The 15309-nt window shown below is 37.7% G+C and overlaps 1 long non-coding RNA gene across 2 annotated transcripts in view; it reads right to left on the bottom strand.

Annotated features, from left to right (window-relative positions):
- LOC147580878 (uncharacterized) overlaps nucleotides 1–15309 on the bottom strand; it is a 151932-nt gene that overhangs the window by 47094 nt on the left and 89529 nt on the right. For both annotated transcript variants that reach the window (XR_015251144.1, XR_015251143.1), the window contains exon 2: nucleotides 922–1468. This is a non-coding gene — a long non-coding RNA (uncharacterized LOC147580878). The remainder of the gene's footprint in view (nucleotides 1–921; nucleotides 1469–15309) is intronic.

The following is a 15309-nucleotide window of genomic DNA, read 5'->3' on the forward strand; positions in this document are numbered from 1 at the left end:
GAGTAGATTCCTTAATGCCACTTACCCTTTAGCCCATCCCCCCTCCCACAACTCCTCCAGTAACCTTCTCTTTGTTCTCCATATTTAAGTGTCTCTTATGTTTTGTCCTCATCCCTGTTTTTATATTATTTTTGCTTCCCTTCCCTTATGTTCATCTGTTCTGTGTCTTAAAGTCCTGATATGACTGAAGTCATATATTTGTCTTTCTCTGACTGACTAATTTCGCTTAACATAATACACTCTAGTTCCATCCACATAATTGCAAATGGCAAGATTTCATTCTTTTTGATTGCCGAGTAATACTTCATTATATACACACACACACACACACACACACACACACACACACATACACACACACACACACACACACACACACACACACACATATATATATACCACATCTTCTTTATCCATTCATCCATCGCTGGACATTTGGGCTCTTTCCATACTTTGGCTATTATTGATAGTGCTGCTATAAACATGGGGGTGCATGTGTCCCTTCGAAAGAGCACACCTGTATCCTGTGGATAAAAATACCTAGTAGTGCAATTGCTGGGTCGTAGGGTAGTTCTATTTTTAGTTTTTTGAGGAACCTCCATACTGTTTTCCAGAGTGGCTGCACCGTTGACATTCCCACCAACAGTGCAAAAGAGATCCTTTTTCTCCACATCCTCACCAGCATCTGCTGTTGCCTGAGTTGTTAATTTTAGCCCTTCTGACAGGTGTGAGGTGGTATCTCATTGTGGTTTTGATTTGTGTTTCCCTGATGATGAGTGATGAGCATTTTTTCATGTGTCAGTTGGCCATCTGGATGTCTTCTTTGGAGAAGTATCTATTCATGTCTTTTGCCCACTTATTCACTGGATTATTTGTTTTTTAGGTGTTGAGTTTGATAAGTTCTTTATAGATTTTGGATACTAACCCTTTATCTGATATGTCATTTGCAAATATCGTCTCCCAATCCATCAGTTGCCTTTTGGTTTTGCTGATTGATTACTTTGCTGTGTAGAAGCTTTTTATTTTGATGAGGTCCCAGTAGTTCATTTTTGCTTTTGTTTTCCTTGCCTCCGGAGATATGTTGAGTAGGAAGTTGCTGCAGCCAATGTCAGAGGTTTTTGCCTGTTTTCTCCTCTAGGATTTTGATGGCTTCCTGTCTTACATTGAGGTCTTTCATCCATTTTGAGTTTATTTTTGTGTATGGTGGAAGAAAGTGGTCCAGGTTCATTCTTCAGCAGGGCGCTGTCCAGTTTCCACAGCACCACTTGCTGAAGAGACTGTCTTTATTCCATTGGATATTCTTTCCTGCTTTGTCAAAGATGAGTTGGCCACATATTTGTGGGTCCATTTCTGGGTTCTCTGTTCTGTTCCATTGATCTGAGTGTCTGTTCTTGTGCCAGTACCATACTGTCTTGATGATTACAGCTTTGTAAGACAGCTTGAAGTCCAGGATTGTGATGATTGAATTCTGGAAAATAATGAAGCAGAAAAGAAGAGGGAAACAAAGCAAAAAATCATGATACAAGACTGAGAGAACTCAGTGACTTGTTAAAAAGGAATAACATTCGAATCATAGAGCCACAGAAGATGAAGAGAGAGAAAGAGGAGCAGAAAGTTTATGTGAGTAAATTATACCTGAAAACTTTCCTGATCTGGGGAAGAACACAGACATCAAAATCCACGAAGCACAGGGATGCCTGAGTGGCTCAGTTGTCTAAGCATCTAACTTCAGCTCACGTCATGATCTCGCAGTTCCTAAGTTTGAGCTTTGCATCAGGCTCTGCATTAGAGCCTGGAGCCTGCTTCAGATTCTGTGCCTCCCTCTTTCTGTGTCCCTCCCCTGCTCATGCTCTGTCTCTGTCTGTCTGTTTCTCTCTCTCTCTCAAAAATAAAAATAAACACTAAAAGAAATGTTTTAACCCAAGAAGCACAGAGAAGGCCCATTACATTCAACAAAAACCAACAATAATCAAGGCATAGCCTAGTCGAATTCACAAAATACACAGACAAGAATCCTGAAAGAAATAAGGGAAAAAAAGTCCTTTAATTACAAGGGAAGATAGATCAAGTTGTCAGGAGATCTATCCACAGAAACTTGGCAAACCAGAAGGGAGTGGAAGGATATATTCAACATGCTGAATCAGAAAAATATGCAGCCAAGAATTCTTTATGCAGCAAAGCTATCATTCAAAATAGAAGGAGAGATAAAGAGTTTCCGAGACAATCAAAATCTAAATGAGTTCATGACCACTAAACCAGCCCTGAAAGAAATTTGAAGGAGTACTTTTGAGTAGAGAAATAACAAAAAAGACCAAAAGCAACAAAAACCAAGAAAGGCCGTGGAACATCACCAGAAACACTGACACTACAAGCAGCACAATGACACTAAATTCATATAATTCAGTAATCATTCTAAATGTAATTGAACTAAGTGCTCCAAGAAAAAGACATAGGGTATCAGAATGGATAAGAAAACAAGACTCATCTATATACCGCCTACAAGAAATTCATTTTAGACATAAAGACACCTGGAGATTGAAAGTAAAGGGATGGAAAACCATCTAACATGCCAATGGCCAACAAAAGAAAGCTGGAGTAGCCATATCAGACAATCTAGACTTTAAAATAAAGACTGTAACAAGAGATGAAGAAGGGCATTATATCGTAATTAAGGGGTCTATCCACCAAGAAGACCTAACAATTGTAAACATTTGTGCTCCAAACGTGAGAGCACCCAAATATATACATCAATTAATCATAAACATAAAGAAGCTCATTGATAATAATACCATAATAGTAGGGGACTTCCACACCCCACTTACAGCAATGGACAGATCATCTAAACAGAAAATCAACAAGGAAACAATGGCTTTGAATGACACACTGGACCGAATGGACTTAACAGATATATTCAGAACATTTCATCCTAAAGCAGCAGAATATACATGCTTCTCCAGTGCACATGGAACATTCTCCAGAATAGACCACATACTGGGACACAAATCAGTCCTCAACAAGTATAAACAGATTGAGATCATACCGTGCATATTTTCAGACCAAAACGTTATGAAACTCGAAATCAACCACAAGAAAAAATTTGGAAAGGAACAAATACTTGGAGACTAAAGAACATCCTGCTAAAGGATGAATGGATTAATCAAGAAGTTAAAGAGGAAATTAAAAAGTACATGGAAGCCAATGAAAATGAAAACACCATAGCCCAAAACCTCTGGGACGCAGCAAAGGCAATTATAAGAGGAAAGTATATAGCAATCCAGGCCTTCCTAAAGAAGGAAGAAAGGTCTCAGATGCACAACCTAACCCTACACCTTAAAAAGCTAGAAAAAGAACAGCAAATAAAACCCCAAACCAGCAGAAGACAGGAAATAATAAAGATTAGAGCAGAAATTAATGCTATCAAAAACAAAAAACAAAAACAAACAAACAAAAAAAAACAGTAGAACAGATCAATGAAACCAGAAGCTGGTTCTTTGAAAGAATTAATAAAATTGATAAACCACTGGCCAGTTTGATCAAAAAGAAAAAGGAAAATACCCAAATAAATAAAGTCAAGAATGAAAGAGGAGAGATCACAACCAACACAGCAGAAATAAAAACAATAATAAGAGAATATTATGAACAATTATATGCCAATAAAATGGGCAATCTAGAATAAATGGACAAACTCCTAGAAACATATAAACTACAAAAACTGAAACAGGAAGAAATAGAAATTTTGAACAGACCCATAACCTGTAAGGAAATTGAATTAGTAATCAAAAATATCTCAAAAAACAAGAGTCCAGGGCAGATGGATATCTGGGGGAATTCTACCAAACATTTAAGGAAGAGTTAACACCTATTCTCTTGAAACTGTTCCAAAAAATAGAAATGGAAGGAAAACTTCCAAACTCATTATATGAAGCCAGCATTACCTTGATTCCAAAACCAGACAAAGACCCCACTAAAAACGAGAACTACAGCCCAATTTCTCTGGTGAACATGGATGAGAAAATCCTTAACAAAATATTAGCCAACTGGATCCAACAATACATTAAAAAAATTATTCATCACGACCAAGCAGGACTTACACCTGGGATGCAGGACTGGTTCAATATCCGCAAAACAATCAATGTGATACACCACATCAATAAAAGAAAGGACAAGAACCACATGATCGTCTCAATAGATGCAGAGAAAGCATTTGACAAAATACAGCATCCTTTCTTGATAAAAACCCTCAAGAAAGTAGTGATAGAAGAATCATACCTCGAGATCATAAAAGCTATATATGAAAGACCCAAAGCTAATATCATCCCCAATGGGGAAAAACTGAGAGCTTTCTCCCTAAGGTCAGGAACAAGACAGGGATATCCACTCTCACTACTGTTCTTCAACATAGTATTGGAAGTCTTAGCCTCAGCAATCAGACAACACAAAGAAATAAAAGGCATCCAAATTGGCCAGGAGGAGGTCAAACTTTCACTCTTCACAGATGACATGATAGTCTATATAGAAAACCCAAGGGGCGCCTGGGTGGCTCAGTTGGTTGAGCGTCCAGCTTCGGCTCAGGTCATGATCTCACAGTCTGTGAGTTCAAGCGCCGCATCGGGCTCTGTGCTGACAGCTCGGAGCCTGGAGCCTGTTTCAGATTCTGTGTCTTCCTCTTTCTCTGCTCCACCCCTGTTTGTGCTTGGTTTCTGTCTCTCAGAAATAAATAAATAAACATTAAAAAAAAAAAAAAGAAAACCCAAAAGATTCCACCAAAAAACTACTAGAACTGATCCATGAATTCAGCAAAGTTGTAGGCTATAAAATCAATGCACAGAAATTGGTTGCATTACTATACACCAACAATGAAGCAACAGAAAGAGAAATCAAGGAATCCATCCCATTTACAATTGCACCAAAAAGCATAAAATACCTAGGAATAAATTTAACCAAAGAGGTGAAAAATCTATACACTGAAAACTATAAAAAGCTTATTGAAAAAGACACCAAAAAATGGAAAAATATTCCATGTTCATGGATTGGAAGAAAAAATATTGTTAAAGTGTCAATACTACCCAAATAAATCTACATATTCAATGCAATTCCTGTCAAAATAACACCAGCATTCTTCACAGAGCTAGAACAAACAATCCTAAAATTTGTATGGAACCAGAAAAGACCCCAAACAGCCAAAGCATACTTGAAAAAGAAAACCAAAGCAGGAGGCATCACAATCCCGGACTTCAAGCTCTATTACAAAGCTGTAATCATCAAGACAGTATGGTACTGGCACAAGAACAGACACTCAGATCAATGGAACAGAAGAGAGAACCCAGAAATGGACCCACAAATGTATGGCCAACTCATCTTTGACAAAGCAGGAAAGAATATCCAATGGAATAAAGACAGTCTCTTCAGCAAGTGGTGCTGTGGAAACTGGACAGCGCCATGCAGAAGAATGAACCTGGACCACTTTCTTCCACCATACACAAAAATAAACTCAAAATGGATGAAAGACCTCAATGTAAGACAGGCAACCAACGGAATGGGAAAAGATATTTGCAAATGACATATCGGACAAAGGGCTAGTATCCAAAATCTATAAGGAGCTCACCAAACTCCACACCCGAAAAACAAATAACCCAGTGAAGAAATGGGCAGAAAACATGAATAGACACTTCTCTAAAGAAGACATCCAGATGGCCAACAGGCACATGAAAAGATGCTCAACGTCGCTCCTCATCAGGGAAATACAAATCAAAACCACACTCAGATATCACCTCACACCAGTCAGAGTGGCAAAAATGAACAAATCAGGAGACTATAGATGATGGAGAAGATGTGGAGAAATGGGAACCCTCTTGCACTGTTCGTGGGAATGCAAATTGGTGCAGCCACTCTGGAAAACAGTGTGGAGTTTCCTCAGAAAATTAAAAATAGACCTACCCTATGACCCAGCAAGAGCACTGCTAGGAATTTACCCAAGGGATACAGGAGTACTGATGCATAGGGGCACTTGTACCCCGATGTTTATAGCAGCACTCTCAACAATAGTCAAATTATGGAAAGAGCCTAAATGTCCATCAATTGATGAATGGATAAAGAAATTGTGGTGTATATACACAATGGAGTACTATGTGGCAAAGAAAAAGAATGAAATATGGCCCTTTGTAGCAACATGGATGGAACTGGAGAGTGTTATGCTAAGTGAAATAAGCCATACAGAGAAAGACAGATACCGTATGTTTTCACTCTTATGTGGATCCTGAGAAACTTAACAGAAACCCACGGGGGCGGGGAAGGAAAAAAAAAGAGGTTAGAGTGGGAGAGAGCCAAAGCATAAGAGACTCTTAAAAACTGAGAACAAGCTGAGGGCTGATGGAGGGGTGGGAGGGAGGGTAGGGTGGGCAATGGGTATTGAGGAGGGCACCTTTTGGGATAAGCACTGGGTGTTGTATGGAAACCAATTTGACAATAAATTTCATATAAAAAAAAAAACCACGATGAGATACCACCTCACACCTGTCAGAAGGGCTAAAATTAACAACTCAGGCAACAGCAGATGCTGGTGAGGATATGGAGAAAAAGGATCTCTTTTGCACTGTTGGTGGGAATGCCAACTGGTGCAGCCACTCTGGAAAACAGTATGGAGTTTCCCCAAAAAATTAAAAATAGAGCTACCCTATGACCCAGCAATTGCACTACTAGGTATTTATTCAAGGGATACAGGTGTGCTGTTTTGAAGGGATACATGCACCCCAATGTTTATAGCAGCACTATCAACAATAGCCATAGTATGGAAAGAGCCCAAATGTCCATCGATAGATGCATGGATAAAGAAGATGTGTTATATATATATGTATATATATACATATATATACATATATATATATGTATATATATATATACATATATATATATATATATATATATATATATATATATATATACACGATGGAGTATTACTTGGCAATCAAAAAGAATGAAATCTTGACATTTGCAACTATGTGGATGGAACTAGAGGGTATTATGCTAAGTGAAATTAGTCAGAGAAAGACAAAAATCATATGACTTCACTCATATGAGGACTTTAAGATACAAAATAGATGAACATAAAGGAAGGGAAGCAAAAATAATATAAAAACAGGGAGGGGGACAAAACATAAGCTGTTGCAGGGAGTATGGCCAGAGTCGCAAAAGATAAGTCCACAAACAAAATGCAGTTAAGTGAAGGGCCTCATGCTCAAGTCGGAATGAGGCCCCAACTCCAGAATGAAGCCTCTTTTTATTAGGGTAATTGCTAAAGACTACGTGCATAAAGTCAGCTAAGCAAGTGTAGTAATCAACTTACTGGTTTTGCTTTTCAAGGTTGAATTCTGGGATAATTGTTTTTTATAATACTAGGAAGGGTCAGGTGTGAAGGAGGATCTGGCCCTGGACAATGTCAATGGCAGCCCTGTTCAGCTGTGTAAGCATGTCCTAAGGCCTTGCACCTTTTCCAGCCTCTCCCTTTTGAAGTCTTTTCCTTTGATGCTTCTCTCCTGCATCTCCCACAATAAGAGACTCTTAAATATGGAGAACAGAGGGTTACTGGGGTGGGGCGGGGGGTGCTTGTGGGAGGGAGGATGGGTTAAATGGATAAGGGGCATTAAGGAATCTACTGAAATAATTGTTGCACTATATGCTAAGTGGGATGTAAACTAAAAAATTTTTCAGAAAAAAAAGAAAATAATCTTGCCATCTTCAACAACATGGATAGAACTAGAGTGTAAACAAAATAAGTCAGTCAGAGAAAAACATCATATGATTTTACTTACATGTGCAATTTGAGAAACACAACAGATGAACATATTGGAAGGGAAGGAAAAATAAAATAAAAACAGAGAGGGAGGCAATCCATAGGAGACTCTTAAATACAGGGAACAAACTGAGGTTTGCTGAAGGGTGGGGGATGGGCTAAATGGGGGATGGGAATTAAGGAAGGCATTTGTTGGGATGAGCACTGGGTGTTATATGTAAGTGAGGAATCACTAAATTCTAATTCTGAAATCATTATTACACTGTATGTTAACTAACTTGGATTTAAAATAATAAAACAATAAACTGAACCTAGATGAATTAAAGAGCTAAGTCTGAAATGCAATGTTACAAATGCATTGGAAAGAAAAATTAGAGAACACATTTGTGACTGTGGAGCTGTAAAGGATTTCTTAAATCATTAAAAGCATTGACCATAAAGATGAAAGAATGATGAATTCAACTCCACTAAAAGTAACAACTTCTGTCCGTCAAAAAATATCATTGAAAGAGTTAACAAGACAAGCCAGAATATACTAACAGGTATTTGTAAAGCATGACGGACAGTAGGCTTGATTCCAAGTATACTTTTATCCTTTAAAAACAAATAGGAAAATACACAAAGTGTAATGGAGAAAAAGAAGAAAATATCTAAGTATTTCATAGAGAATAAATATCAATGGACAATAAACATATGCAGAATTGCTCATCCTCAGCAATCAGAGTGCAAAAAAATACAGTGAAATACATACTCACCAGATCAGGAAACATTAAAGTCTAAAATACCAAGAGCTGGGGCGCCTGTGTGGCGCAGTCGGTTAAGCGTCCAACTTCAGCCAGGTCACGATCTCGCGGTCTGTGAGTTCGAGCCCGCGTCAGGCTCTGGGCTGATGGCTCAGAGCCTGGAGCCTGTTTCCGATTCTGTGCCTCCCTCTCTCTCTGCCCCTCCCCCGTTCATGCTCTGTCTCTCTCTGTCCCAAAAATAAATAAACGTTGAAAAAAAATTTTTTTTAAATAAATAAATAAATAAAAATAAAATAAAATACCAAGAGCTGCCAGGAATTGGGTTCTCGTGTAAATCACTTGTAAGAGTGCCCATAGAGACAATCAATTTAAATAAGAATAGGATATTCTGTTGTAAAGCTGACAACATGCAAACCTTTCTGACACACCAGTTCCAAATTAAGTAGACAGCCTTGTCTGAAAACATATAGACTCATGTGCTCCAGGATACATGAAAAAATGGAAACACCCCAAAAGTCCATCCACATTAGAATGGATAAGTACATTGTTGTACCCTCATAAAATGGAATCTATTCCATAACAATGAAAAAAGATAGACAATTATTCATGGAAGACTAATGACAGATCTTCTCAAACATAATATTGAGTGAGAAAAGAAGCAAAACATAATACATTTCTAGAACATTTAAAGGATGAAATACTAATCTATGTTGCTTAAGGATATGTTTTACATATGTTTAAACCATAACAAAAAGCAATAAAATTAAGATTACCAGAGTCATAATAGTGCCTACTTTTTGGAAGTACAAGTGGATGTAATTAGAAAGAAGTACATGGGAGCCTCTTGGGATCCTGGTAATATTCAGTCATTTTGACTTAATTAGCGATTATTTGGATATTTCTCTCTAACTTTTGTTAAACTTTGCGTGTGTGTTTTATTATGTAATGCCTGTGTTATGTTATATTTTAAAATAACTAATGTGGGGAAAAAAGTGAGATAATACTTACCCAGGAGTCAACAGTGTGTGCATGTGTGGGTGTGTGTGTGTGGGTGTGTGTGTGTGTGTGTGTGTGTGTGTGTGTTTTAGAAAGATGGAGTGAGGAAGTTTGTGTAACAATACTACTACAGCACTTGGGATTTAGTGGTTAGAAAATAAATATTAATTCCCTTGTTTTTTCACCATTCTTACAGCCCTCTGCACCATCAATATTGACTCAAGTTTGTACATAAACTCAGAACTAGTGTCACTGCCTGTCCTCATCCCATTTTTCCTCTCCAACCCTAAGATATTATCTCTGAGAACCTGCAGCTTACACCCAAGGAGTGGGTAATTGTGCTGTTCTGATAGTGTAGCTACAGAGACCATGGCTGTAGTGAATTTTTCCAACCTGAAGTCTGATCATACATGAACACCACTTGGCCCAGAAAGTCTCTAGGGTGGTAAATCCTTTCAATCTACTCTCTGATGTTTCTTACTGCTTGTCAAGTGGTGCCATATGCATTCTGTCTTGCATCTGGTATTGGAATGCACTTTCTCTCTTCCAACTCTGAAATCCCAAGGTCTTTTTCCAGAGAGAAGTATCCTCCTTTCAATTGCAGAAGGTGAGAGAAGAATCTAGCAAAATCATTTTTTCTAAGGAGGAGAAATTTGGACAGTGATAACAGACCTTCCAAATTCTACCTGGGATTTTGTCAGAGAAAAACACACCTAACCCTAAGCCCCAGAGCCCCCAAGAAATTAATTCCCAGATCTGGGACTGCTGAAGAGTAGTTGTCCAACTCTTCCTTGGAGCTTCTCTGCAGTGAGCCATGGGGGTCCTCAGCACCATGAGAACAACCATCACAATCCCAGCTACAGTCCAAGGGTTTCTGATGATGGTCACAGTCATCTGTCTAGACCTGAAACAGAAATCATGTAAAAAAAAACATTGGCAGTCAGCACAGCTGCCACCAATTAACATAATGTTTCACTTTACAGAAAACTAGGAAACCTTCTACGAATTTTTGGACTTGACAGCTCCTAGGGAAAAAGCCAGTCACTCAACAACTCAAACTGTCATTTCTCTCTGGGTAAACTTTTTTAATGAAAGTTGAATATTCAAAATTATTCATGGACTGTGAACTAGTTCTTAGTACCCAGCACTAGCCCATTTAGTTCATCACCCAAATATCACTGAACTTTATGATATGCTGAAGGTACAATGTGGAATTTCCAGGAACCAGAAGAATAAAGTGACTTTCAGTATTTTTTTTCTGGTACATTCATTTAAATTCTCTGGTTCTTATATTTAGGGTTTGATGATAGGAACGTAGAAAAAAATGGAATGATATTCCCTGGGAGAGAAGATAATTGTTTAAGAAGTCTTCATTTCCTTCCTTGACACAGCACTATAAGACATCATAGGATGCAACATAAAAGCAACAGATGTTGAGAAAAATGTATTTGTATCACAGACAATTTATAAATGTTGTGACCTTCAACAAATTATGTAATCTCTATTAGCCTCAGTCCTCCTATAAAGTGTAGACAATATCTACTTGGTGGGGTTACTATTAAGATGAAATAAAATTAGGTATATAATATGTTAATTGCAAGTTCTGATAGAAAGCTATAACTGAAGAGGTAATAGTTCATTTTCCCCCAGAAATAAGCTCTGTTGTGTGATCTTAGAGGGGACAAAATAGAAGCTGTGATGAGCAGATGGTTGAGTAAAGCTCATGGAGTTATTTAATCAGCAACCTGCATTCTCAACACATACATCTTACATAACCAAAATTCAGAGGATGCTATCCAGAAACTTGGCTTCCCAGGGATACCTTAGTACTTCTGAGGCTACTGATAGCCCCAGTTACTACAAGAGCAACAGGGAGGTAAAATAGGAGACTAAAAGGTTAAAATGGAGCTTTTGGAGACATGAATCTATGACAGAGAAACACAGGCACATATTATTATTATCATCACCATTAATATTATTATTTGTATTGATATAACAATAATAGCTATCAGTTTTAGACCCAGTATATGCCAGACACTGCACTATACATTAAAATGTTACTTTATGCAATCTTATTAACAAATTATGAGGTAATTATTGTTACCTAAATTTCAGATGAGAAAACCATTCCTTAGTTTGAATGACCTGCCCAAAACCACAGCTTGTAATTTGTTTTAATTATATACCTTTTATAATCAGGATTGAGCCTTACATGATACTTAGTCATTTATACATAACAGAGAAGTATTTGAGCAAAATACTGAAAAAACAGAAGTATATCATTTCACACAGTAGGCTTTTGTAAACCCGATTATGTACATTACCAAGAACAAGCCTGAGCACTGTCAATTGAATCAGAATGATAGTGATCATAATGCTCCCTCATAATTGTCTTGCAAGCTGGTACAAAACATTCACCTATATCACGTTAATATTAAATATAGAGATGCCTGGGTGGCTCAGTCGGTTAAGCATTCTACTTCAGCTCAGGTTATGATCTCACAGCTGGTGAGTTGGAGCCCCACATCGGGCTCTGTGCTGACAGCTCAGAGCCTAGAGCCTGCTTCAGATTCTGTGTCTCCCTCTCTCTCTGCCTCTTCCACTTGTGCGCTCTCTCTCTCTCTCTCTCTCTCTCAAAAATAAATAAACATTAAAAAATTTTAAATATAAACTTATTTCATGATGTACATTAAATGATTTTATATAAGTGCTTTCAAAGTACTTATGATGCTTGAAAATTAGACAAATATATATATATGTATATATATATATACACCCAGCTGCACCTTTTTTAATAAAGTGAGCAATCTCTAATTTTTATTGAAGAAATAGAATCTTACCTCAAGTAATTTTCAGGTAAATCTTTGAATTTTTGAATGCTGATGATTAGCAAATAAACACCCATTATGTTTCATATATTATGAACAATTAAGAATAAAGTTCTATGTCAATTGACAATAAAGGATCTGCATTGATCAGACATGACCCTAGTCTCACTGTTATAAGTGTCCAGATAACTTTTGGGTTCACTATAGACATGGAAAACATATTTTTACAAAAGAATCTTTCTATGGTGTCTGCCTTTGGCTTTTGTGCCTTCCCTATTATACATAGTTTTCTGGTTTTTCAAAATTAAAAAAATGTTCAAAGGGGAGCCTGGGTGGCGCAGTCGGTTAAGCGTCCGACTTCAACCAGGTCACGATCTCACGGTCCGTGAGTTTGAGCCCCGCGTCAGGCTCTGGGCTGATGGCTCAGAGCCTGGAGCCTGTTTCCGATTCTGTGTCTCCCTCTCTCTCTGCCCCTCCCCCATTCATGCTCTGTCTCTCTCTGTCCCAAAAATAAATAAACGTTGAAAAAAAAATTAAAAAAAAAAATGTTCAAAGAAGATCAATCTAAAGAATGTGATACACATTCAATAAATGTTTACTGAATGCCTAACATGTGCTGCTGTAAAGACACACATAAAATAGCTACCTTCATAGTGTGTATATTCCACTGGAAGAAACATATTAGATTTTTTGAAAGATTTTATTTTTAAGTAATCTCTATACCCGACATGAGTCTCAAACCCACAACCCTGAGATCAAGAGGTGCACGCTCTACCAATTGAGCCAGCCAGGCACTCCATAGATATTTTTAATTAATAAAAAGTTTAGCAGCCATTATGCATCAGTCACTGCACTAAGTGCTAGGGGTATACAGTAGCCCCCCCCACACATACACACACACTTACAGTTTCTCTTTCCATGGTTTCTGTTACCAGGGGTCAACCTTAGTCTGGAAGTAGATGACCCTCTTCTGAGGATATGTCATAAGGTCAATAGTAGCCTGAGAATAATAGCACTACTTCTCAGTGCCTGTGTCACTCACCTCACTTTATCTCATCACACAGGCATTTATCGTGAGATGATAAAATGCATCTCACACCCTCACAAGATGAAGAGTACAGCATAGTAAGATATTCTGAGATAGACGACATTCACATAACTTTTTTATAGTATATTGTCATATTTTATTTTATCTATTTTATTATTTATCTATTTTATTAATGTTAATCTTTTACTGTGCCTAATTTACAAATTAAATTTTATCAGAAGTATGTATCTATAGGAAAAAAATATAGTATATATAGAATTTGGTACTGTCCGTGGTTTCAGACATCTACTGGGAGTCTTAGGACATATCCCCAGCAGATAAGGGGGGATTATTAGGATGTAGAAGAAAAATGGGGTTCAAATCCCAACAGATGTGACAAATATTTTCTTTTTCTTTTATCATATCATCATATCATTTTTTTTATCATATCATATTCTTTTCTTATATCATATCATATTTCTTTTATCATTTTCCAGATCATATTAAGATCTGGAGGAAAAGGATTTTAGGCAAGAGATACTGCAAAGCCCCTAAGGAGGGTATGAGTGCGGTTTGTGTAGAGATCAAGATCAGTGTGGCTGGAACAAGATTAGAGAGTTCATAGAGAAAAAACTCAGGTATGACATGGCAAAGAGTTTTGATTTTATCCTAATGCAAAGACCTCCACCCTAATACTTGATTATCATATTTCATAAAGACAATAGAAACATGAAATCTGTCCGTGATTTTTTTCTGCTTTTTTCCCCTAAAGATATGTCTATATTTTCAAAGATAAATCCAGAGAATAGAATATAATTCAGCACTAAAATGAGCTATCAAGCCATGAAAAGACTTATAGGAAACTTAAATGCATATTACTCAGTGAAAGAGGCCAATCTAAAAAAGGTTACATGGTGCATGATTCCAACTATATGCCACTCTGGAAAAGACAAAACTATACAATAAAAAGATCAGTGGTTTCCAGACATTAGAGGGGAGGGAGCAATGAATAGGGACAACACAGAGGATTTTTAGGGCAGTAAAACTATATTGATGGATATATGTATGACACTATATTGATGGATACATGTCACACACACTTGTCAAAACCCACAAATTGCACAACATCAAGAGTGAACCTAATGTAAACTACAGACTTTGGGTGATAATGACATGTCTGTGTAGGTTCATTGATTGTAACAAATATACCACTTTGGTGTCAGATGCTAATAATGAAGAAAGTTATGTATATGCAGGAACAGATGATGTATGGGAACTCTGTATTTTCTGCTCAGTTTTGCTGTGAACGTAGAACTGCTCTAAAAAACAAAATCTATTTGAGGAAAAATATATACGTATGTACCTACATACATACATACATGTATAAATAGATATAACAAGATAGCACCCAAGAGTAGAACCTAAGGAGAAGCAAATCAGGAAGAAAGATACCAGGAAGTAAGAAAGAGCTAGCAGAGGGATATAGAGCTGGCCCTGGGCTTCCTGCTACAGTGAGCTATGAAGAGCAGTGGCCCCTCAGAATAGAAATGTGTTCTCTGGAAACTCAGAGGAGAGACACCTGACTCATACTGGAGCAGGGTGTATGTGTTGAAAGAGTACTCCAGGAAAGAATTTTCTGTGAGGGAAAATTGGCAATGAGTCCTGGAGTACATCACACAAGCCTTCACCTGACCTCCCCCCTCCCCCCCAACCCATGCCCACTGCCTCTCATCTCACACCCCACAGAGATGTCAGAGGCATTGGCATGCTTCCTGCCCTGAGTAACCGTAGCAATTTCCAATCTGCTATGACTTTATGTCACCTGGAGTTCTTCAGTCTGTAGAATTTCCTAATCTCAGAGGTGACTTTACACAGACCCTTCAAGTTACAATAGACTTTACAGTTCAGAGGTCTTTTATGAATAAC

The sequence above is a fragment of the Puma concolor genome, chromosome B2 (assembly GCF_028749965.1).
Source record: "Puma concolor isolate L17-30 chromosome B2, mPumCon1.1.hap2, whole genome shotgun sequence".
Taxonomy (NCBI): domain Eukaryota; kingdom Metazoa; phylum Chordata; class Mammalia; order Carnivora; family Felidae; genus Puma; species Puma concolor.